The sequence below is a fragment of the Oncorhynchus nerka genome, linkage group LG25 (genome assembly GCF_034236695.1).
Source record: "Oncorhynchus nerka isolate Pitt River linkage group LG25, Oner_Uvic_2.0, whole genome shotgun sequence".
NCBI lineage: Eukaryota > Metazoa > Chordata > Actinopteri > Salmoniformes > Salmonidae > Oncorhynchus > Oncorhynchus nerka.
The window spans coordinates 23,158,746-23,186,008 of record NC_088420.1 but is presented as its reverse complement, the minus strand read 5'-3'; the positions used below and the strand labels follow the sequence as shown (position 1 = coordinate 23,186,008).

The 27,263-nt window shown below is 42.2% G+C and overlaps 1 protein-coding gene across 1 annotated transcript in view; it reads left to right on the top strand.

The window, feature by feature from the left end:
- LOC115109242 (protein strawberry notch homolog 2-like) overlaps positions 1 to 27,263 on the top strand; it is a 114,198-nt gene that overhangs the window by 52,377 nt on the left and 34,558 nt on the right.

Sequence of the window (27,263 nt, the reverse complement as noted above, 5' to 3'; positions counted from 1 at the left end):
ACAGCGAGTTGCAGTAATCCAGACGGGAGATGACAAGTGCCTGGATTAGGACCTGCGCTGCTTCCTGTGTGAGGCAGGGTCGTACTCTGCGGATGTTGTAGAGCATGAACCTACAAGAACGGGCCACCGCCTTGATGTTAGTTGAGAACGACAGGGTGTTGTCCAGGATCACGCCAAGGTTCTTAGCGCTCTGGGAGGAGGACACAATGGAGTTGTCAACCGTGATGGCGAGATCATGGAACGGGCAGTCCTTCCCCGGGAGGAAGAGCAGCTCCGTCTTGCCGAGGTTCAGCTTGAGGTGGTGATCCGTCATCCACACTGATATGTCTGCCAGACATGCAGAGATGCGATTCGCCACTTCTTCAAAAGCCTATATCACACTCCCTCTGTCCCCGTCTGTCTCGTTCTCTGATCTTGTCTTCAATGATGCATGGTTGGTTATTCCTGGCTGTAGAAACTGATTAAAACGTTGTCTGACACTGTCTACGCTACCTGCTCCTTTTCCTGTGAAGGCTTGTTATTAATAAGCCACTGTCATTTATCAGGGCTTTAGTTGTTGCCATCAGGTTCTATTCACTCTGTCACTCTGAGGAAAATGGTTGGTCTCATTGCACCTTTGAGAAACACTTGAAAGCGTGGGTTTTTTCGGGGAGTTTTTGCATGGAAGAATTGTATCTCTTGCTTTCTTCCTCATATTTGCTTGTTGAGTTTATGCACCACCGATCACCCTGGGGCTTTTGGGACAGGGAATTTCCCCCCTCTGTTTATATGTAGCATCCTATGGGCTATATTTATTATCTTCATTTGTATTGCCCACTTATACACACTTTGTCAACCCAGGCAATTCCACTTCTCTTCATATGGAAAATGAATGACTGAGATTAGCCTTAACAACACAGACCATTGACTTCTCATCTGGGTTGTTTGTATGGAGGTTGTGTGTTATGGTATTAACTCATTGGGCTCCAGTAGCTGTGGGTAAAGGAGAGCAGTGATGTGTTAATTATGAGCCAGTCAGTATACCTCTCACATCCGGCCTGTCCTGGTTCAGGTGGCTGGTGAGTAATGAGTGTTCAGTGGTTGGGGGTATGCCTATTTACTTTATGAAGAGCCTCTTACCCAAGTGTGGCACATGCCAAGTGCGCACAGATGCCTGGGAGGACTGAATGCCCTACAGCTCCCGGGCACTGCCCAGCTGTGTGGTGTAGACTTAAATGGGTGCTGCACACACTGTACAGAGCTCCACACACACACACACACCGGTGTCATATGACACAAACATACCTCTGAAATGTCAGTTTTGCTTTGTAGACCCATGATTGAGTGTAGGTGCCCTGTGATTTTATTCTGATAACAGCATGATATTCAGATGGGGATTTTAGGAGAACAAAGATAGCAGCTTGTCTTTGTCATATAGGAACTATGTTATGCGTTCAGTGTGGTATTTCATAGGGGATTTTCCTACTTTTTCATGTAGCTTTTTTTCTTCTTGACAAGCAGTGTGATATTTAGACTGGCCTTTCTAGTTGTCTGAATTACTGTCTCCAACTCAACCCACAAATAATATACAGTTCTTTCAGAAAGTATTCAGACCCCTTGACTTTTTCCACATTTTGTTACGTTACAACCTTATTCTAAAATTGTTAAAATTGTATTTTTTCCTCATCACACAATAACCTGTTTGGTTTGTCATGGGGTTTCAGACATTTTTGCTAATTTATATAAACTGTAAAACTGAAATATCACTTTTACATAAGTATTCAGACCCTTTACCCAGTACTTTGTTGAAGCATCTTTGGCAGCGATTACAGCCTCAAGTCTTCTTGTGTATGACGCTACAAGCATCATCAAGGATATCATCCACCCGAGCCACAGCCTGTTCAACCCACTATCCTCCAGAAGGTGAGGTCAGTACAGGGTGCATCAAAGCTGGGACCGAAAGACTGAAAAACAGCGATTGGAGGTGTGTTGGGTCATTGTCCTGTTGAAAAACAAATGATAGTCCCAATAAGCACAAACCCGAAGGGATGGCGTATTGCTGCAGAATTCTGTGGTAGCCATGCTGGTGAAGTGTGCCTTGAATTCTAAATAAATCACAGACTCTGTCACCAGCAAAGCACCATCACACCCCCCCCTCCATGCATCACGGTGGGAACCACACTCTGCGTCTCGCAAAGACACGGCGGTTGGAACCAAAAATCGCAAGGACAGATTTCCACCTGTCTTATGTCCATTGCTCATGTTTTTTGACCTAAGCAAGCCTCCTCTTCTTATTGGTGTCCTTTTTAGTAGTGGTTTATTTACAGCAATTAGACCATGAAGGCTTGATTCATGCTGTCTTCTCTGAACAGTTGATGTTGATGTGTCTGTTACTTGAACTCTGGGAAGAATTTATGTGGCAGCTTCATAAAATAGGAGCCGCAAAACACCAGTCTCAACATCAACAGTGAAGAAGCGACTCCGGGATGCAAAGAAAAAGCCATAACTCAGACTGGCCGATGAAAAGATTAAGATGGGCAAAATCACACAGACACTGGACAGAGGAACTCTGCCTAGATTGCCATCATCCCGGAGTCGCCGCTTCACTCTTGACGTTGAGACTGGTGTTTTGCAGGTACTATTTAATGAAGCTGCCAGTTGAGGACTTGTGAGGTGTCTGTTTCTCAAACTAGACACCTTAATGTACTTGTCCTCTTGCTCAGTTGTGCACCGGGGCCTCTTACTCCTCTTTCTATTCTGTTTAGAGCCAGTTTGCTCTGTTCTGTGAAGGGAGTAGTACAGCGTTGTACAAGATCTTCAGTTTCTTGGAAATTTCTCGCATGAAATAGCCTTCATTTATCAGAACAAGAATAGACTGACGAGTTACAGAAAAGTTATTGGTTTCATTTTGAGCCTCTAATCGAACCCACAAATGCTGATGCTCCAGATACGCAACTAGTCTAAAGAAGGCCAGTTTTATTGCTTCTTTAAACAGAACAACAGATTTCAGCTGTGCTAACATAATTTCAAAAGGGCTTTCTAATGATCAATTAACCTTTTAAAATAATACACTTGGATTAGCTAACACAACATGCCATTTGAACACAGTAGTGATGGTTGCTGATAATGGGCCTCCGTACGCCTATGTAGATATTCCATAAAATATCGTCCATTTACAGCTACAATAGTCATTTAGAACATTAACAATGGCTACACTGTATTTCTGATCAATTTGATGTTATTTTAATGGACAAAAAATGTGCTTTTCTTTCAAAAACAAGGACATTTCTAAGTGACCCCAAACTTTTGAACGGTAGTGTATATACAAAAGTATGTGGACATTCAGGTATTTCAGCCACACCCGTTGCTGACAGGTGTATAAAATCGAGCACACAGCCATGCTGTCTCCATAGACAAACATTGGCAGTAGAATGGCTTCACTGAAGAGCTCAGTGAATTTCAACGTGTCTTTCAACGTGCCAGGGTGCCACCTTTCCAACAGGTCAGTATGTAGAATTTATGCCCCGCTAGAGCTGCCCGTGTCAACTTTAAGTGACGTGATTGTGAATTGGGAGTGTCTAGGAGCAACAACACTACCACACTGTGAAGTGGTAGGCCACCTAAGCTCACAGAACGGGACCTCCGAAGCGCGTAGTGTCAAAATCGTCTATCCTCAGTTGCAACACTCACTTACCGAGTTCCAAACTGCCTCTGGAAGCAACGTCAGCACATTAACTATTCGTCAGGAGATGGGTTTCCATGGCCGAGCAGCCGTATAGAAGCCCAAGATCACCATGTGCAGTGCCAAGCTTCTTCTGGAGTGGTGTAAAGCTCGCTGCCATTGGACTCTGGAGCAGTGGAAACGAGTTCTCAAGACTGACGAATAACTCTTCACCATCCGACAGTCCAACGGGCAAATCTGGGTTTGGCGGATGCCAGGAGAATGCTACTTGCCTGAATGCATTGTGCCAACTGTAAAGTTTGGTAGAGGAGGAATAATGGTCTGTGGCTGTTATACATTGTTCGGTCTAGGCTCCTTAATTCCAGGTAAGGGAAATTAACGCCACAGCGTACAATGACATTCTAGATGATTCTGTGCAACCTACTTTGTGTCTACAGTTTGGGGAAGTATTTTTCCTTTCATCATGACAAGGTCCATGCAGAAATGGTTTTCAAAATCTTTCTGGAAGAACTTGACTGACCTACACAGAGCCCTGACCTCAACCCTATCGAATACCTGGGATGAATTGGAATGCCGACTGCGAGCCATGCCTAATCGCCAACACCAGTGCCCTACCTCACAAATGCTGTTGTGGCTAAATGGAAACAAGTTCCCACAACAATGTTCCAACATCTAGTGGAAAGCTTTCCCAGAAGAGTATAGGCTGTTATAGCAGCAAAGGAGGGGAGCAACTCCATATTAATACACATGATTTTGGAATTAGATGTATGACGAGCAGGTGTCTACATACGTTTGGTCATGTCACCCCTCATCACTGTCAAACGCTCCCTGAAACACTTCTGCGAGCAGGCCTTTCTAATCGACCTGGCCGGGGTATCCTGGAATGACATTGACCTCATCCCGTCAGTAGATGATGCCTGGCTATTCTTTAAAAGTGCCTTCCTCACCATCTTAAATAAGCATGCCACTCTCAAAAAATGTAGAACTAGGAATAGATAGTCCTTGGTTCACGCCAGACCTGTCTGCCCTTGACCAGCACAAAAACATCCTGTGGCGGTCTGCATTAGCATCGAATAGCCCCCGTGATATGCAACTTTTCAGGGAAGTTGGGAACAAATATACACAGGCAGTTAGAAAAGCTAAGGCAAGCTTTTTCAAACAGAAATTTGCATCCTGTAGTACTAACTCAAAAAAGTTCTGGGACACTGTAAAGTCCATGGAGAATAAGAGCACCTCCTCCCAGCTGCCCACTGCTCTGAGGAGGCTAGGAAACATTGTCACCACCGATAAATCCACTATAATTGAGAATTTCAATAAGCATTTCTCTACGGCTGGCCATGCTTTCTACATGGCTACCCCTACCCCGGTCAACTGCCCGGCACCCTCCACAGCAACCCGCCAAAACTCCCACCATTTCTCCTTTACCCAAATCCAGATTGCCGATGTTCTGAAAGAGGTGCAAAATCTGGACCCCTACAAATCTGCCGGGGTAAACAATCTGGACCCTCTCTTTCTAAAATGATCTGCCAAAATTATTGCAACCCCTATTACTAGCCTGTTCAACCTCTCTTTCGTATCGACTGAGATTCCCAAAGATTGGAAAGCTTCCGCAGTCATCCCCCTCTTCAAAGGGGGTGACACTCTAGACCCAAACTGCTACAGACTTATATCTATCCTACCCTGTCTTTCTAAGGTCTTCGAAGTTAACAAACAGATTACTGACCATTTCGAATCCCACCATACCTTCTCCGCTATGCAATCTGTTTTCAGAGCTGGTCATGGGTGCACCTCAGCCACGCTCAAGGTTCTAAACGACATCATAACCGCCATCGATAAGAGACATTACTGTGCAGCCGTGTTCATCGACCTGGCCAAGGCTTTCGACTCTGTCAATCACAACATTCTTATTGGCAGACTCGACAGCCTTGGTTTCTCAAATGATTTCCTCGCCTGGTTTACCAACTACTTCTCTGATACAGTTCAGTGTGTCAAATCGGAGGGCCTGTTGTCCGGACCTCTGACAGTCTATGGGTGTGCCACAGGGTTCATTTCTCGGGCCGACCCTCTTTTCTGTATACATCAATGATGTTGCTCTTGCTGCTGGTGATTCTCTTATCCACCTCTACGCAGACGACACCATTCTGTATACTTCTGGCCCCTCCTTGGACACTGTGTTAACTAACCTCCAGACAAGCTTCAATGCCATACAACTCTCCTTTCGTGGCCTCCAGTTGCTCTTAAACGCAAGTAAAACTAAATGCATGTTTTCAATCGATTTGTACGCTCTCGTTGGTTGGCCCTCGCTTCATACTCGTCGCCAAACCCACTGGCTGCAGGTTATCTACAAGTCTCTGCTAGGTAAAGCCCCGCCTTATCTCCGCTCACTGGTCACCATAGCAGCACCCACTCGTAGCACGCGCCCCAGCAGATATATCTCACTGGTCACCTCCAAAGCCAATTCCTCTTTTGGTCGTCTTTCCTTCCAGTTCTCTGCTGCCCATGACTGGAACGAATTGCAAAAATCTCTGAAGCTGGAGACTCACATCTCCCTCACTAGCTTTAAGCACCAGCTGTCAGAGCAGTTTACAGATCACTGCACCTGTACTTAGCCTATCTGTAAACAGCCCATCTATCTACCTACCTCATCCCCATACTGGTATTTATTTATTTTGCTCCGTTGCACCCCAGTACTATCTTCTGCAGATCTACCATTTCAGTGTTTAATTGCTATAATGTAATTACTTCGCCTCCATGGCCTATTTATTTCCTTAACTTACCTCATTTGCACTCACTGTATATGGACTTTTTGTTTTCTTTTGTTCTACTGTATTATTGACTGTATGTTTTGTTTATTCCATGTGTAACTCTGTTGTATGTGTCAAATTGCTACGCTATATCTTGGCCAGGTCGCAGTTGTAAATGAGAACTTGTTCTCAACTAGCCTACCTGGTTAAATAAAGGTGAAATAAAAAGAAAAAATGTAACGGCTCTATCCACATTTCTTTTTATTTCAAAGTTGTATCTATCTATCTGAAGGCTAAACTACTACCTAGCCATCCACATGAATGCTATACTACTTCTACCTACCCACATGAATGCTATACTACTTCTACCTATCCACATGAAGGCTATACTACTTCTACCTATCCACATGAAGGCTATACTACTTCTACCTATCCAAATGAATCCTATACTACTTCTACCTATCCACATGAAGGCTATACTACTTCTACATTTACATTTACATTTAAGTCATTTAGCAGACGCTCTTATCCAGAGCGAAGGCTATACTACTTCTACCTATCCACATGAAGGCTATACTACTTCTACCTATCCACATGAATCCTATACTACTTCTACCTATCCACATGAAGGCTATACTACTTCTACCTATCCACATGAAGGCTTATACTACTTCTACCTATCCACATGAAGGCTATACTACTTCTACCTATCCACATGAATGCTATACTACTACTATCTATCTATCCACATGAATGCTATACTAGTACTATCTACATATCCACATGAAGGCTATACTACTACTATCTATCTATCTGTCTATCCACATACATGCTGTACTACTATCTATCTATCCACATGAAGGCTGTACTACTACTATCTATCTATCCACATGAAGGCTATACTACTACTATCTATCTATCCACATGAAGGCTATACTAGTACTATCTACATATCCACATGAAGGCTATACTACTACTATCTATCTATCCAAATGAAGGCTATACTACTACTATCTATCTCTCCACATGAAGGCTGTACTACTACTATCTATCTATCCACATGAAGGCTATACTACTACTATCTATCTCTCCACATGAAGGCTATACTACTATCTATCTCTCCACATGAAGGCTATACTACTACTATCTATCCACATGAAGGCTATACTAGTACTATCTACATATCCACATGAAGGCTATACTACTACTATCTATCTATCTATCCACATGAAGGCTGTACTACAACTATCTATCTTTCCACATGAAGGCTGTACTACTACTATCTATCCACATGAAGGCTATACTACTTCTACCTATCCACATGAATCCTATACTACTTCTACCTATCCACATGAAGGCTATACTACTTCTACCTATCCACATGAAGGCTATACTACTTCTACCTATCCACATGAAGGCTATACTACTTCTACCTATCCACATGAATCCTATACTACTTCTACCTATCCACATGAAGGCTATACTACTTCTATCTATCCACATGAAGGCTATACTACTTCTACCTATCCACATGAAGGCTTATACTACTTCTACCTATCCACATGAAGGCTATACTAGTACTATCTACATATCCACATGAAGGCTATACTACTACTATCTATCGATCCACATGCAGGCTCTACTAGTACTATCTATCTATCCACATCAATGCTTTTCTACAACTATATATCTATCCACATGAAGGCTATATTAGTACTATCTACATATCCACATGAAGGCTATACTACTACTATCTATCTATCTGTCTATCCACATACATGCTGTACTACTATCTATCTATCCACATGAAGGCTGTACTACTACTATCTATCTATCCACATGAAGGCTGTACTACTACTATCTATCTATCCACATGAAGGCTATACTACTACTATCTATCTATCCACATGAAGGCTATACTACTACTATCTATCCAAATTAAGGCTATACTACTACTATCTATCTCTCCACATGAAGGCTGTACTACTACTATCTATCTATCCACATGAAGGCTATACTACTACTATCTATCTCTCCACATGAAGGCTATACTACTACTATCTATCTCTCCACATGAAGGCTATACTACTATCTATTTCTACACATGAAGGCTATACTACTACTATCTATCCACATGAAGGCTATACTAGTACTATCTACATATCCACGTGAAGGCTATACTACTACTATCTATATCTCTTCACATGAAGGCTATACTACTACTATCTATCTATCCACATGAAGGCTATACTAGTACTATCTACATATCCACATGAAGGCTATACTACTACGATCTATCTGTCTATCCACATGAAGGCTGTACTACTATCTATATATCCACATCAATGCTTTTCTACAACTATCTATCTATCCAAATGAAGGCTATACTACTACTATCTATCTCTCCACATGAAGGCTATACTACTATCTATCTCTCCACATGAAGGCTACACTACTACTATCTATCCACATGAAGGCTATACTAGTACTATCTACATATCCACATGAAGGCTATACTACTATCTATCTCTATCCACATGAAGGCTGTACTACTACTATCTATCTATCCACATGAAGGCTGTACTACTACTATCTATCTCTCCACATGAAGGCTATACTACTACTATCTATCTCTCCACATGAAGGCTATACTACTATCTATCTCTCCACATGAAGGCTGTACTACTACTATCTATCTCTCCACATGAAGGCTATACTACTACTATCTATCTCTCCACATGAAGGCTATACTACTACTATCTATCTCTCCACATGAAGGCTATACTACTATCTATCTCTCCACATGAAGGCTATACTACTACTATCTATCCACATGAAGGCTATACTAGTACTATCTACATATCCACATGAAGGCTATACTACTACTACTATCTATCTATCCACATGAAGGCTGTACTACTACTATCTATCTATCCACATGAAGGCTATACTACTACTATCTACATATCCACATGAAGGCTATACTAGTACTATCTATCTCTCCACATGAAGGCTATACTACTATCTATCTCTCCACATGAAGGCTATACTACTATCTATCTCCACATGAAGGCTATACTACTATCTATCTCTCCACATGAAGGCTATACTACTACTATCTATCTCTCCACATGAAGGCTATACTACTACTATCTATCTCTCCACATGAAGGCTATACTACTACTATCTATCTCTCCACATGAAGGCTATACTACTACTATATCTATCCACATGAAGGCTATACTAGTACTATCTACATATCCACATGAAGGCTATACTACTACGATCTGTCTATCCACATGAAGGCTGTACTACTATCTATCTATCCACATCAATGCTTTTCTACAACTATCTATCCAAATGAAGGCTATACTACTATCTATTTCTCCACATGAAGGCTATACTACTACTATATATCCATCCACATGAAGGCTATACTAGTACTATCTACATATCCACATGAAGGCTATACTACTACTACTATCTATCTATCTATCCACATGAAGGCTGTACTACTACTATCTATATATCCACATGAAGGCTGTACTACTACTATCCATATATCCACATCAATGCTTTTCTACAACTATCTATCTATCCACATGAAGGCTATACTACTACTATCTATCTCTCCACATGAAGGCTATACTACTATCTATCTCTCCACATGAAGGCTACACTACTACTATCTATCTATCCACATGAAGGCTATACTAGTACTATCTACATATCCACATGAAGGCTATACTACTACTATATATCTGTCTATCCACATGAAGGCTGTACTACTACTATCTATCTATCCACATGAAGGCTATACTAGTACTATCTACATATCCACATGAAGGCTATACTACTACTATCTACATATCCACATGAAGGCTATACTACTACTATCTATCTATCCACATGAAGGCTTTTATTCTACTATCTATCTATCCACATGAAGGCTTTTATTCTACTATCTATCTATCCACATGAAGAATATACTACTACTACTATCTATATATCCACATGAAGGCTGTACTACTACTATCTATATATACACATGAAGGCTGTACTACTACTCTCTATCTATCTATCTATCCACATCAATGCTTTTCTACAACTATCTATCTATCCACATGAAGGCTATACTACTACTATCTATCTATCCACATGAAGGCTATACTAGTACTATCTACATATCCACATGAAGGCTATACTACTACTATCTATCCACATGAAGGCTGTACTACTACTATCTATCTATCTACATGAAGGCTGTACTACAACTATCTATCTATCCACATGAAGGCTGTACTACTACTATCTATCTCTCCACATGAAGGCTGTACTACAACTATCTATATATCCACATGAAGGTTGTACTACTACTATCTATCTCTCCACATGAAGGCTGTACTACAACTATGTATCTATCCACATGAAGGCTGTACTACTACTATCTATCCACATGAAAGCTTTTTTTCTGCTGTCTGTCCTTCCACGCGGAGGCTATACTACTATCTCTCTCCACACGAAGGCTATACTAGTACTATCTATCTTTCAACATGAAGGCTATACTAGTACTATCCATCTCCACATGAAGGCCGTACTACTATCTCTCCACATGAAGGCTTTACCACTATCTCTCTCCACATGAAGGCTATACTACTATCTCTCTCTCCACATGAAGGCTATACTACCCTCCCTCCACGTGAAGGCTATACTACTATCTCTCTCTCCACATGAATGCTATACTACTATCTCTCCACATGAAGGCTATACTACTGTCTCTCCACATGTAGGCTATACTACTATCTATCTCTCCACATGAAGGCTATACTACTATCTATCTCTCCACATGAAGGCTATACTACTGTCTCTCCACATGTAGGCTATACTACTATCTATCTCTCCACATGAAGGCTTTACTACTATATATCTCCACATGAGGGCTATACTACTACTATCTATCCACATGAATGCTATACTACTACTATCTATCTCTCCACATGAAGGCTTGACTACTATCTCTCTCCACATGAAGGCTATACTACTATCTCTCTCTCCACATGAAGGCTATACTACTATCTCTCCACATGAAGGCTATACTACTTCTGCCTATCCACATGAAGGCTATACTTTTTCTGCCTATCCACATGAAGGCTATACTACTACCATCTATCTCTCAACATGAAGGCGAAACTAGTACTATCTATCTCTCAAAATGATGGCTATACTACTACTATCTATCTATCCACCTGAAGTCGAAACTACTACCATCTATCAACATGAAGGCTATACTAGTACTATCTATCTGTCCACATGAAGGCTAAACTACTACTATCTATCTCTCCACATGAAGGCCATATTACTATCTATATCTCCAAATGAAGGCTATACTACTACTATCTATCCACATGAAGACTATACTACTACTATCTATTTATCTACTTGAAGACTATACTACTATCTCTCTCCACATGAAGACTATACTACTATCTCTCTCCACATGAAGACTATACTACTATCTCTCCACATGAAGGCTACACTACTGCTATCTATCTATCCACATGAAGGCTATACTACTATCTATCTCCACATAAAGATTATACTACTTTCTCTCTCCACATGAAGGCTATACTACTATCTATCTCTCCACTTGAAGGCTGTACTACTATCTATCTCTCCACTTGAAGGCTACACTACTATCTATCCACATGAAGGCTATACTACTATCTATCTCTCCACTTGAAGGCTACACTACCATCTATCCACATGAAGGCTATACTACTATCTATCTCTCCACTTGAAGGCTACACTACTATCTCACCACATGAAGGCTGTACTACTATCTATCTCTCCACATGAAGGCTGTACTACTATATATCTCTCCACATGAAGGCTATACTACTTTATATGTATCCACATGAAGGCTAAACTGCTATCTATCCACGTGAAGGCTATATTACTACTTATACCTATCCACGTGAAAGCTATACTACTATGTCTCTCTCCACATGAAGGCTATACTACTATCTATCTCTCCACATGAAGGCTATACTACTATCTATCTCTCCACTTGAAGGCTACACTGCTATCTCTCTCCACATGAAGGCTATATTACTACTTCTACCTATCCACATGAAGGCTATACTACTACTATCTTTCTCTCCACATGACGGCTTTACTACTATCTCTCTCTCTCCACATGAAGGCTATACTACTATATTTCTCTCCACATGAAGGCTTTACTACCATCTCTCTCTCCACATGAAGGCTTTACTACTATCTCTCTCTCCACATGAAGGCTTTACTACTATCTCTCTCTCCACATGAAGGCTATACTACTATCTTTCTCTCCACATGAAGGCTTTACTACTATCTCTCTCTCCACATGAAGGCTATACTACAATCTCTCTCTCCACATGAAGGCTATACTGCTACTTTTTGTCTATCCACATGATGGCCTTTCTTCTACTATCTATCTCTCCACATGAAGGCTATACTACTACTATATTTCTCTCCACATGAAGGCTATACTACTATCTCTCTCTCCACATGAAGGCTTTACTACCATCTCTCTCTCCAAATGAAGGCGTTACTACTATCTCTCTCTCTCCACATGAAGGATTTACTACCATCTCTCCACATGAAGGCTTTACTACTATCTCTCTCTCCACATGAAGGCTTTACTACTATCTTTCTCTCCACATGAAGGCTTTACTACTATCTCTCTCTCTCTCCACATGAAGGCTTTACTACTATCTCTCTCCACATGAAGGCTATACAACTATCTTTCTCTCCACATGAAGGCTATACTACTATCTTTCTCTCCACATGAATGCGATACTACTATCTCTCCACATGAAGGCTATACTACTATCTCTCGATCCACATCAATGCTTTTCTACACCTATCTATCTCTCCACATGAAGGCTATACTACTACTATCTATCTATCCACATCAATGCTCTTCTACAACTATCTATCTATTCACATTAAGGCTATACTGCTATCCGTCCACATGAAGGCAATACTACTATCTATCTATCTATCTATCCACATTATAGCTATACTACTATCTATCCACATGAAGGCTATACATCTATATCTATCTATCCACATGTCAATTCAAATCAAATCAAATCAAATTTATTTATATAGCCCTTCGTACATCAGCTGATATCTCAAAGTGCTGTACAGAAACCCAGCCTAAAACCCCCAAACAGCAAATAATGCAGGTGTAAAAGCACGGTGGCTAGGAAAAACTCCCTAGAAAGGCCAAAACCTAGGAAGAAACCTAGAGAGGAACCAGGCTATGTGGGGTGGCCAGTCCTCTTCTGGCTGTGCCGGGTAGAGATTATAACAGAACATGACCAAGATGTTCAAATGTTCATAAATGACCAGCATGGTCGAATAATAATAAGGCAGAACAGTTGAAACTGGAGCAGCAGCACAGTCAGGTGGACTGGGGACAGCAAGGAGTCATCATGTCAGGTAGTCCTGGGGCACGGTCCTAGGGCTCAGGTCCTCCGAGAGAGAGAAAGAAAGAGAGAATTAGAGAGAGCATATGTGGGGTGGCCAGTCCTCTTCTGGCTGTGCCGGGTGGAGATTATAACAGAACGTGGCCAAGATGTTCAAATGTTCATAAATGACCAGCATGGTTGAATAATAGTAAGGCAGAACAGTTGAAACTGGAGCAGCAGCATGGCCAGGTGGACTGGGGACAGCAAGGAGTCATCATGTCAGGTAGTCCTGGGACATGGTCCTAGGGCCCAGGCCAGTTGAAACTGGAGCAGCAGCATGGCCAGGTGGACTGGGGACAGCAAGGAGTCATCATGTCAGGTAGTCCTGGGGCATGGTCCTAGGGCTCAGGTCCTCCGAGAAAGAGAAAGAAAGAGAGAAGGAGAGAATTAGAGAACGCACACTTAGATTCACACAGGACACCGAATAGGACAGGAGAAGTACTCCAGATATAACAAACTGACCCTAGCCCCCGACACATAAACTACTGCAGCATAAATACTGGAGGCTGAGACAGGAGGGGTCAGGAGACACTGTGGCCCCATCCGAGGACACCCCGGACAGGGCCAAACAGGAAGGATATAACCCCACCCACTTTGCCAAAGCACAGCCCCCACACCACTAGAGGGATATCTTCAACCACCAACTTACCATCCTGAGACAAGGCAGAGTATAGCCCACAAAGATCTCCGCCACGGCACAACCCAAGGGGGGCGCCAACCCAGACAGGCTGACCACAACAGTGAATCAACCCACCCAGGTGACGCACCCCCCCAGGGACGGCATGAGAGAGCCCCAGTAAGCCAGTGACTCAGCCCCGTAACAGGGTTAGAGGCAGAGAATCCCAGTGGAAAGAGGGGAACCGGCCAGGCAGAGACAGCAAGGGCGGTTCGTTGCTCCAGAGCCTTTCCGTTCACCTTCCCACTCCTGGGCCAGACTACACTCAATCATATGACCCACTGAAGAGATGAGTCTTCAGTAAAGACTTAAAGGTTGAGACCGAGTTTGCGTCTCTGACATGGGTAGGCAGACCGTTCCATAAAAATGGAGCTCTATAGGAGAAAGCCCTGCCTCCAGCTGTTTGCTTAGAAATTCTAGGGACAATTAGGAGGCCTGCGTCTTGTGACCGTAGCGTACGTGTAGGTATGTACGGCAGGACCAAATCAGAGAGATAGGTAGGAGCAAGCCCATGTAATGCTTTGTAGGTTAGCAGTAAAACCTTGAAATCAGCCCTTGCTTTGACAGGAAGCCAGTGTAGAGAGGCTAGCACTGGAGTAATATGATCAAATTTTTTGGTTCTAGTCAGGATTCTAGCAGCTGTTTTTAGCACTAACTGAAGTTTATTTAGTGCTTTATCCGGGTAGCCGGAAAATAGAGCATTGCAGTAGTCTAACCTAGAAGTGACAAAAGCATGGATTAATTTTTCTGCATCATTGTTGGACAGAAAGTTTCTGATTTTTGCAATGTTACGTAGATGGAAAAAAGCTGTCCTCGAAATGGTCTTGATATGTTCTTCAAAAGAGAGATCAGGGTCCAGAGTAACGCCGAGGTCCTTCACAGTTTTATTTGAGACGACTGTACAACCATTAAGATTAATTGTCAGATTCAACAGAAGATCTCTTTGTTTCTTGGGACCTAAAACAAGCATCTCTGTTTTGTCCGAGTTTAATAGTAGAAAGTTTGCAGCCATCCACTTCCTTATGTCTGAAACACATGCTTCTAGCGAGGGCAATTTTGGGGCTTCACCATGTTTCATTGAAATGTACAGCTGTGTGTCATCCGCATAGCAGTGAAAGTTTACAATTGTGCTCTTGAGTGTAGTTATAGTTGTTCTCCTAACATCTGCTGCCCTGAGTGCTGCCAGATTAAATTGTCAGAGGAGTACCCTTCTGTTACTCAGGCAGAAACTGATTGGCTTTGTCAAGGCAGATGAAATGGGAGTGGGTATGCTTGCGTGCGGTGTATGTGAAGTGCCTTGGGCCTCCGTGTGCTCAGGATGGGAGGTGCACCCAGGCTCAGTAGAATGAGCTTGTTGTGGAAAGGCTTGACCTTTTCACATTTCAGACCGGTCAAACGATGCTGCACTCAGTAGGTGGAGATGTGAATTGAGCGGTGGAAAGTTTGTGGCTCTCTCTCTCTGTGTATTCATGCTCGCTTACATGCATGTTCACCTTAAATCAGAATGCATGTACAGTGCATTTGGAAAATATTCAGACCCCTTCCCTTTTCCACATTTTGTTACCTTATTTTTGTTACCTTACAGCCTTATTCTAAAATGTATTTTAAAAAATTTACAAAAAGTTTTACTCCTCAATCTACACACAGTACCCTATAATGACAAAGCAAGAATAGGTTTTTAAAAATGCTTGCAAATCTATTAATATTTTTTTTTAAATACCTTATTGACATAAGTATTCAGACCCTTTGCCATGGGACTCGAAATTGAGCTCCTGTTTCCGTTGATAAAAAAAAGTTTTACAAAAAAAAAAAATTTTTTTAACAAGGCAAGTCAGTTAAGAACAAATTCTTATTTACAATGACGGCCTACTGGGGAACAGTGGGTTAACTGCCTTGTTAAGGGGCAGAGCGACAGATTTTTACTCTTCCGCTCGGGTAACCTTTCGGTTACTGGCCCAACGCTCTTACCACTAAGGCTACATGCCGCCCCCGATCATCCTTGAGATGTTTCTACAACTTGATTGGAGTCCAACTGTGGTAAATTCAATTGATTGGACATGATTTGGAAAGGCACACACCTGTCTATATAACGTCCCACAGTTGACTGTGCATGTCAGAGAAAAACCAAGGCATGATGTCGAAGGAATTGGCCGTAGAGCTCCGAGACAGGATTGTGTCATGGCACAGATCTGGAAAAAGGTACGAAAAAATTTCTGCTGCATTGAAGGTCCCCAAGAACAGAGTTCCTCTGAGGAGATGGGAGAACCTTCCTGAAGGACAACCATCTCTGAAGCACTCCACCAATCAGGCCTTTGTGGTAGAGTGGCCAGAAGGAAGCCACTCCTCAGTAAAAGGCACATGACAGCCAGTTTGGAGTTTGCCAAAAGGCACCTAAAGGACTCTCAGACCATGAGAAACAAGATTATCTGGTCTGATGAAACCAAGATTGATCTCTTTGGCCTGAATGCCAAGCGTCAAGTCTGGAGGTAACCTGGAACCATCCCTACGGTGAAGCATGGTAGTGGCAGCATCATGCTGTGAGGATATTTATCAGCGGCAGGGACTAGAAGACTAGTCAGGATTGAGAGAAACATAACGGAGCAAAGTACAGGGAGATTCCTTGATTTAAAACCTGCTCCAGAGCGCTCAAAACATCAGACTGGGTTCACCTTCCAATGGGACAATAACCCTAAGCACACAGCCAAGACAACGCAGGAGTGACTTCGGGACTAGTCTCTGAATGTCCTTGAGTGGCCCAGACAGAGCTTGGACTTGAACCCGATCGAACACCTCTGGAGAGGCCTGAAGATAGCTGTGCAGCAACGCTCCCCATCCAACCTGACAGAGCTTGTGAGGATCTGCAGAGAAGAATGTAAAAAACTCCCCAAATACAGGTGTGCCAAGATTGTAGCATCATAACCAAGGAGAATCTAGGCTGTAATCGCTGCCAAATGTGTTTCAACAAGGTACTGAGTAAAGGGTTTGAATACTTAAGTAATATTCATTTCATATTATTTATTTATTTGTTAATACATTTACAAAAAAATATTTTTTAGAATAAGGCTGTAATGTGATAAGGTCAAGGGGGTCTGAATAATTTCCGAATGCACTCTAAACCCATGGCTAGCATTCTTGCTAGAGAGAGTCGTTTCTGTGGCGTAATGCTAGCATGTTGTCACCGCATTTAGACATTTAGCAGGGCACACACTGAGGATCTGGGTCACGGGCTCTGATCTCTCCACACAGATCATCTGATTTGCTGTGCTGTGTAACATGATTCAGGGAAAATAAGAGAAATGCTGCCCTGCTTACTGGAAGAAGAATCATAGGAGAGCACTGTTTCTAACCACTCTCACCAGTAAGCCCCAGTTAGAGTGAGGAATATATCCACTGCACACATATTCAATGCTGAGTACACTCTGACTCTCACACACACACACACGGTGCACATACCCTTTCCAACTTCCTGATTGTCCCATGGAGTGTCAGGCTGTCTTTGTTAGATCACACATCTCTGTATGTTTGAACAGACCCATTCTGCCTCCCCACCCCCTCCTGTTAGTTTTTCCCCACATTTGTCACCTGCACAGGATACAGCAGGTGTAAAACAGTATAGTGTAATGCTTTACTTGTGTGCTCTTTCCCAACAATGCAATAATAATAGTAATAATATAGATAAGAAACACATGAGAAATACCATAGGGAAAAAAAGACAAAATTGCTGAAGTCGGGTCGGTGCTTGCAAGACGGCAACCATACCGTAATCCGCCATATTCTCCAAGGAGATAGAAAATGAAATGCTTTAAAGGCCATGTTCAATTCTTCTGAAGCCCTGGATTGCAAAAGAAAGTGTCTGGATAATGTCCATTGACTTAACACCCTCAGGTTCTGTACTACCAAGTGAAAGCTTCCCCCGTGTTCTGTGTTTATTCTAACTGAATCAAGCTAAACGGCTTGTTTTATTGTCTCTGCTTGTTTTCTTGTTGCAGTAGAAAGCCCTACAGGAATGGAGCTGTTAGTTTAATAGTTAAGTCCATACGTTCTGAAATGCAGGTTTTATACCGTACTTGTTTTGCAAAGACAGTTTTCTTTCTTCTCTAATTCACGTCACAAATTGCCTGTTGGATGGCCAACTAAGTTCAGTGGTTGCAATGGCGCTGTGAGGTAACCTACGCTGAGAGCTCTGTAAATATTGTATATATATTTATTTTTTTGTTGCTATGTGGGTGTCTGACTGCTCTGGGGGTTGATCACTTACATCTTGAGGTCTTTATGCTGAGTTGCATAATTGAGATGACAAGTATATTTTTGGCTTATTGCTAGGTAGCTGGCTGTTTTGGATTCAAATAATGCAGCCCTGACTTTGTTTCATCTGTCGGGACGAATTGCAAGTACTGCATGTAGTGTCTAGAGATGGCAAAGAGGCTCAAGGGACTGTTCTTAATCACTGCCAATATGTGGTGGATTTTCGTGAGCTTTTCAGCAGCTGTGGCATCACCCAGGTGGGTGCTACATGTTTGGCAATAGAGAACCAGTATCTACGGAGGAGCTGGTCATGTGGAGGAACTGACCGTCGGAGAAGGAGATGTGGTGCACTAATGAAGCGCTCTGGGCTTGTTTGTCAGACTGTTTTTGTTTCTCTCTGGCTGTACCATCGATGCCTCCTCTGCTGAAGCTACACTGCCTTTCCAATCCAAACTGCCTCAACTTCCAGCCTTTCATCAAAAGCCCAATGGAGACATAAAATCTCTATCTCTACCGTCTCAATTTAAATGTTTGTTTTGTTTTATGCGCCTTGAGATAATTTTCTGTAATGAAAAGAGCAAAACAAGTTCAATACATTTTTATTATTACCTCTATACCAGGAAGTTATTGTAACAAATTGATTGCTACAGGTAGTCCTCGATTTGTGGGCATACAGCTAGCCTCGCAATTTGTGGGAAAGCAACATTTTGTGCTTTTGATGTTGCTTTTTAATGTTTAACACTCTGGTTCTGTCTCAGCAACAGATATAGCTTCTTTTTTTTCAACAACAGCAGCAGCAGCCCCTGCCGCCACAGTTACTCTATTGTGCTGGGTTTGACACAGAGGGGAGAGATGACACTGCCGGCTTGAAAGAGACAGCCTATCAGTGACTCATCCTTGCCAATGTCCCAATAGCTCAGTGACCGTTACAGGCCTGAGGATTCCCACAATCTCCCTCATGACACCACCCAGAGGCGCCACTCAGTCTGTCGGTCTCCATTTTGGACCAGACTAGCCCAGTGGAGGGGGGCAACACGGTGCCCCATCTCTGTTCCTGTTTGCAGAGGGCAGTGGCACTGCACCATCCCTCTGCCAGGAAGGAAGATGTGATTGTTTCACATTCATCATTTCTTAAAGGAAATCAAGAGCTACAGTGCCTTCAGAAAGTATTCACACGCCTGGACTTTTTCACACATTTTGTGTTAAAGTGGAATTAAAATTGATTTGTCATTTTTGGTCAATGATCTGCTCAAAATACACAGTCAAAGTGGAAAAAAATTCTAACATTTATTACAAATTATGGAAAAATACAACACCAATATATTGATTAGATAGGTATTCAACCCCATGAGTCAATACATGTTAGAAACATGTTTGGCAGCAATTACAGCTGAAAGTCTTTTGGAGTAAGTCTATTCGTTTTGCGAACTTGGATTGTATAATATTTGCCTTTTTTTTTTTTTATTATTATTTTTCGAGCTCTGTCTAGTTGGTTGTTGATTATTGCTAGACCACTTGTGTTTTGTGTTATTGTCCTACTGAAAGGTGAATTCGTCTCCCAGTGTCTGTTGACAAGCAGACTGAACCAGGTGCCTTGTTACAAACAGGATGTATGTTTTTGAATATTTTTATTCTGTACAGTCTTCCTCCTTTTCACTCTGTCATTTAGGTTAGTATTGTTGAGTAACTACAATGTTGATGATCCATTCTCAGTTCTCTCATATCACAATAATTAAACTCAGTAACTGTTTTATAAAATCACCATCAGCCTCTTAGTGAAATCCAGAAGCATTTTCCTTCCTCTCCGGCAACTGAGTTAGGAATGACTCCTGTATCTTCGTAGTGACTGGGTGTATTTATACACCATCCAAAGCCTAATGATTAACTACCATGATCAAAGAGATATTCAGCATCTGCTTTAAACATTTTTACACCTTTATCAATTGGTGCCCTTTTTTGCGAGGCTTTGGAAAACCTCCCTGGTCTTTGTGGTTGAATCTGTGTTTAAAATGTGCTACTCTGTTGAGGGACCTTACAATTATCTGTGTGTGTGGGGTACAGAGATGGGGTGGTCGTTCAAAAATCATGTTTACCACTACTATTGAACACAGAATGAGTCCATGTAACTTATGTGACTTGTTAAGCACATTTGTACTCCTGAACTTATTTAGGCTTGCTATAACAAAGAGGTTGAATACTTATTGACTCAAAACATTTAAACTTTAAATGTTTTATTCATACATTTCTAAAAGCAAAATTCCACTTTGACATCATTGGGTATTGTGTGTAAGCTAGTTATGCAAAATCTCAATTGAATCCATTTTAAATTCAGGCTGTAACAGAACAAAATGTGGAAAAAGTAGGGGTGTGAGTACTTTCTGAAGGCACTTTCTGTTTAGTACGAGCCGATTTCTTTCATCTCTGTCTTATCATTCTAATTTATCAGTAGCCTTTCCCCCAGGTGTTTTGCCAATCACAGCCTTGTTTTCCATAAGCAGAGATGTCAGTTATGATGGATTGTGTCAGTTTATTTGTTTTATTTGTTTTATTTCACCTTTATTTAACCAGGTAGGCTAGTTGAGAACACCTTTATTTAACCAGGTAGGCAAGTTGAGAACACGTTCTTTAACCAGGTCATTTACAACTGCGACGTGGCCAAGATAAAGCAAAGCAGTTCGACACATACAACAACACAGAGTTACACATGGAGTAAAACAAACATACAGTCAATAATACAGTAGAAAAATGAGTCTATATACAATGTAAGCAAATGAGGTGAGATAAGGGAGGTAAAGGCAAAAAAAGGCCATGGTGGCGAAGTAAATACAATATAGCAAGTAAAAAAATAAAAAATAAACACTGGAATGGTAGATTTGCAGTGGAAGAATGTGCAAAGTAGTGCCCATAGTGGTGCCCATAGTGGTGCCCATAGTGGTGCCCATAGTGGTGCCCATAGTGGTGTCCATAGTGGTGCCCATAGTGGTGTCCATAGTGGTGTCCATAGTGCATCTGTGCAGGACTCGGGATGGGTTCAGAGGTGGAGAAGACATCAGCTGTTGAAGGGCCTTCCATCATATCAGTGTAATTCATTGTAATCTCTTTACCGTATACATTGTTTTTGATTGCATATAGATCCTGTCATTTTTCAGTTTGTATCACAGATAGGCCTATGGTGTAAGTTATGGTGACTTATATATTAGATAGACTCGCTCGTTGTCTGTGTCTTTACACATGAGATATCAAAACTTCCCCCAGTATTTCTGAACCATGTAGCTACATGGACTGTCAGTGTGGAACAGGTGCTTTGACAGCTTGGAATGACCTCTCCGTCTACTGTAGCATAACACTGATCAGTGACTGCCCATTCCATTAGCTCTTTAATTAGTTTGACTTCTCAGCTCAGCAAAACTCAACCATTAGAAGTTCAGATCATTTCCACTTCAAGTAGCAGCAGTAGCAGCCTTGAAATGGAGCCTAATCTGTCAGGCAGACTGAAAATAAGTCTACCAACCTCTAAATATAATAATCATGAAATACTAATCCCACACCATTAAACACAGCCGTAAGCAGCGGCTCAGGCGCCACTAAAGAGGACCCAGCACGCAGCACTGTTTACTCTACCAATGTGGTTGAGTTACACCATGTACAGTAAAATGAGCTTGACTGCCAGTAACTCTAGTCACTTACCAACAAAAGCATCATTTCCTGAAAGCTCCTCCTCCTGCTCCCCTCCCCTTTGCTCTCTCCCCAGCACCTTAGAGCATTGAGGAACTAGACTACAATCAATATGACTAAACCTCTATGCAAATACCTGTCAGTCCAGCCGTAGCAGGAAATGTGTGTGTGTTTTAGGGCAGTGTTTTCTGCCCAGAACTTACCTGTAGTCTGCGTTGTTCAAATGTGTGTGTTGGGTGTTCTGAGGAGCTGGTAGGGCCATATGCTATTGGGAAACATTACAGCTGTGAGGTGTTTCCACAGCTCCAGCACATGGAACGATCTGTCGTTGTAACGGAAAGGTGAATTAGGGGTGTGTGGTCTTTCCGCCCAAAGCTTTTGGACTCATGTCTTCTATTCTGCCGCTTTGGACTAAACTTCATTCACAGTTGGGACGACCTCTTCCCAAGGTAAGGTTGGTCATCAGTTCTTTATGTTGAAGTGTGTAAAACAGGAGCTCTGTGTCTGGGGTGAACAATAATGTATAGATGTTTGCGGGATGGCTGTTTTCATTTATTTTCTTTTTTTTACCGATCTGTTCGTTTGAAACTGACTGTCGCCTAGGTAATGGAGAATAAGTAGGTTAGGTGTTATCTGGTGGACTGATTTGGTTATTTATTTGTTTGCTTTCTGGAATGGGTTATTATTTCATGTTCTTCCTTCTCCTTACACCTCCTTGGTAGAATAGAAATCATCAGTACACCTAGGCCTCACCTCTTCTGCCTAGCTTGCATTATGGCCTCCTCTGACCTATGTAGAATTAACTAAAGTTGGGTTAAGTTCAGACATGTATAGCCTAGGCTACTGCTCTATCAATAACTACTAATTACATGTTCATGTCAACAACAAAAAATCTGCTGCACATTCTCTTCTTCACTGTTAGACATTGGACTGTGTTATATTCAATATGCTATTATAAATAAATAGATGATTATTGAATGAATATTATATCAAGCATATTGGTGGTTTTGGAGTTTGTTCTGTTTCACATTGGGCTTCCTATGCTGCTCGTCCCTGTTGGTGTCTGCCAATCACGATAAACGCTGTCTGGACCACAGCCTTCCAGTAAGTCCTAGAACCTGATAGCTGCGCATGACCACCATACATACAGCAGAAGTGCCATGCTCTCTCCTCATCGCTCTATTCCAAGTATAGAGGACAGAACACAGTCATACATTCCCTGAATGTTTTTTGTTCTAAATGAATCTGGAATGTATACGATTCATGTTCATTCAGCTAATCACATGATTTGGCTGCAAGGTTGATATTATCAACAGATTCAGTGCTTTCATCACAATGCCCATTTTTACAGTTGAATCCGTGCGTCATGCAGTCTGTGTCATGCTCTTTCATTGACGTCCAATGTACGCAGACAGACGGTATTTCTTCCAACAAGTGAATGTAGAGTCCACTGTAATACTTTCCCGGTCCAGAGGTGGTGTGCGTGTGTGTGTGTGTGTGTCTCTCTCTCTCCGTCTTGTCATGTCCACTGCGGATACAAGGGAGTCAGCACTATTTTAGGCCCAGAGTGGCAGCAAGGCATGTTTTACTGGAACTGGGAGAGAGGAAGGTTAACTGAGTTCATGGGCTTCTGGTGTTGGAGTGCCAGTGTGTGGGGTGGGATTTTAGAGGGGGCTTTTTTTCTTAAACCAATTCCATTCCAAATCAAAAGAGAAACTGGCATTAAAAGTGATATGTCATTGTAATTTGGTTAAAACCAGGGGTTGGAAGCAAAATTATTTTCCAATTGTTTCATTCTGAACAGAACCACACATTATTTTGCATTCCATTCCACTGTTCCAACCAGCAAAATAAAGTTCTGAACCGGTTTGAACCAAACAACTGTTTATCGTTCCTTTCTGTTCCTTTTAAAACCTCTGAATTAATTTTATTTTTACATTTAGCTCAACATTAAATTACTTCACCAATGGATAGAGCAGCTTACTATGGAGCGGGCAAGCTATATACATGCATTGGACAGACAAGTAGGGTGCAACATGCGACTGAAATTTTGCAGGTGAGGAGAGCGCTGGGCATGAAGCACTGGGTATTTTTGTTGTGACATGCATTATCTGAATTAGGCTCACAAAATTATACCTACAGAGGAGCAGCTTCTATGGAGGAACTTTGAATGTCTTTGAAATTCAGAGTTGGCGTAACTAACGTTGAACAAGAGCTAGCCCTTGACCATGACTCTCAGTTCCATTACATTACACATAATGCTGCCTAGAGTTTTCCAGAGCTAAACCAGAGCTAGCAACAAGCTAGCTAGCTAGCAAACAAGCTTGTGTGTGCAGGGCGGCACCAGAATTAAAATAAAAAACATGTCTTACCTTTTGAACTTAATAAATCCAATGTCAAACATGATAACTACAGAATACTTAACCAGCATTGAAAAAGTTAATTGATTGTTCTCTAATTCATTTCTGAATCATGCATGTAATGTCAGTAGCTACAAATCAAATCATCAAATCAAATCAAATTTTATTTGTCACATACACATGGTTAGCGGATGTTAATGCGAGTGTAGCGAAATGCTTGTGCTTCTAGTTCCGACAATGCAGTAATAACCAACAAGTAATCTAGCTAACAATTCCAAAACTACTACCTTATAGACACAAGTGTAAGGGGATAAAGAATATGTACATAAAGATATATGAATGAGTGATGGTACAGAGCGGCATAGGCAAGATACAGTAGATGGTATTGAGTGCAGTATATACATATGAGATGAGTATGTAAACAAAGTGGCATAGTTAAAGTGGCTAGTGATACATGTATTACATAAAGATGCAGTAGATGATATAGAGTACATATATAGATACATATATAGATGCAGTAGATGATATAGAGTATATACGTATACATATGAGATGAATAATGTAGGGTATGTAACATTATATTAGGTAGCATTGTTTAAAGTGGCTAGTGATATATTTTACATAATTTCCCATCAATTCCCATTATTAAAGTGGCTGGAGTTGAGTCAGTGTGTTGGCAGCAGCCACTCAATGTTAGTGGTGGCTGTTTAACAGTCTGATGGCCTTGAGATAGAAGCTGTTTTTCAGTCTCTCGATCCCAGCTTTGATGCACCTGTACTGACCTCGCCTTCTGGATGATAGCGGGGTGAACAGTCAGTGGCTCGGGTGGTTGTTGCCCTTGATGATCTTTATGGCCTTCCTGTGACATCGGGTATTGTAGGTGTCCTGGAGGGCAGGTAGTTTGCCCCCGGTGATGCGTTGTGCAGACCTCACTACCCTCTGGAGAGCCTTACGGTTGTGGGCGGAGCAGTTGCCGTACCAGGCGGTGATACAGCCCGACAGGATGCTCTCGATTGTGCATCTGTAGAAGTTTGTGAGTGCTTTAGGTGACAAGTCGAATTTCTTCAGCCTCCTGAGGTTGAAGAGGCGCTGCTGCGCCTTCTTCACGATGCTGTCTGTGTGGGTGGACCAATTCAGTTTGTCTGTGATGTGTACGCCGAGGAACTTAAAACTTACTACCCTCTCCACTACTGTTCCATCGATGTGGATAGGGGGGTGTTCCCTCTGCTGTTTCCTGAAGTCCACAATCATCACCTTAGTTTTGTTGATGTTGAGTGTGAGGTTATTTTCCTGACACCACACTCCGAGGGCCCTCACTTCCTCCCTGTAGGCCGTCTCGTCGTTGTTGGTAATCAAGCCTACCACTGTTGTGTCGTCCGCAAACTTGATGATTGAGTTGGAGGCGTGCGTGGCCACGCAGTCGTGGGTGAACAGGGAGTACAGGAGAGGGCTCAGAACGCACCCTTGTGGGGCCCCAGTGTTGAGGATCAGCGGGGTGGAAATGTTGTTGCCTACCCTCACCACCTGGGGGCGGCCCGTCAGGAAGTCCAGTACCCAGTTGCACAGGGCGGGGTCAAGACCCAGGATCTCGAGCTTGATGACGAGCTTGGAGGGCACTATGGTGTTAAATGCCGAGCTGTAGTCGATGAACAGCATTCTCACATAGGTATTCCTCTTGTCCAGATGGGTTAGGGCAGTGTGCAGTGTGGTTGAGATTGCATCGTCTGTGGACCTATTTGGGCGGTAAGCAAATTGGAGTGGGTCTAGGGTGTCAGGTAGGGTGGAGGTGATATGGTCCTTGACTAGTCTCTCAAAGCACTTCATGATGACGGAAGTGAGTGCTACGGGGCGGTAGTCGTTTAGCTCAGTTACCTTAGCTTTCTTGGGAACAGGAACAATGGTGGCCCTCTTGAAGCATACAATAGACAATGCATGCTTCAAGGGGAGGGGCAGGTAGCCTACACACACACAGTGGCAAAGATGTTCAGCTGGTAGGCAGGCAGCCACTGGAAGTAGTTTGAGTGACAGTGAGGGCTTTGCGTATGTGCATTGTTACGTTTTTTGTGGGACTGGAAGAAAATGCCCGGAATGTAAAACAACGTTATTAACCGGTTCCCATGCTTTTAAATTAATGGTTCTCTTCCAGAACATTGAATATCACTTTCATTCTCGGTTCTGGTTCTTTTCCTTGAAAATGTGCTTTTGTTTTTCTGTTTTCTTTTATTTGTTCCCTTGAACTGGTCCTAACCCTGGTCAAAACTGAAAAGATTTTTGGATTTAATTAATTTTTGCCTATTTAGTGTGTCCATAATATGGATATTGACATTGTAAGTGTTGTGGAGTGTGATGCAATCTTAGGCTGCACAATAACCAGGCAATTCCTGGGAA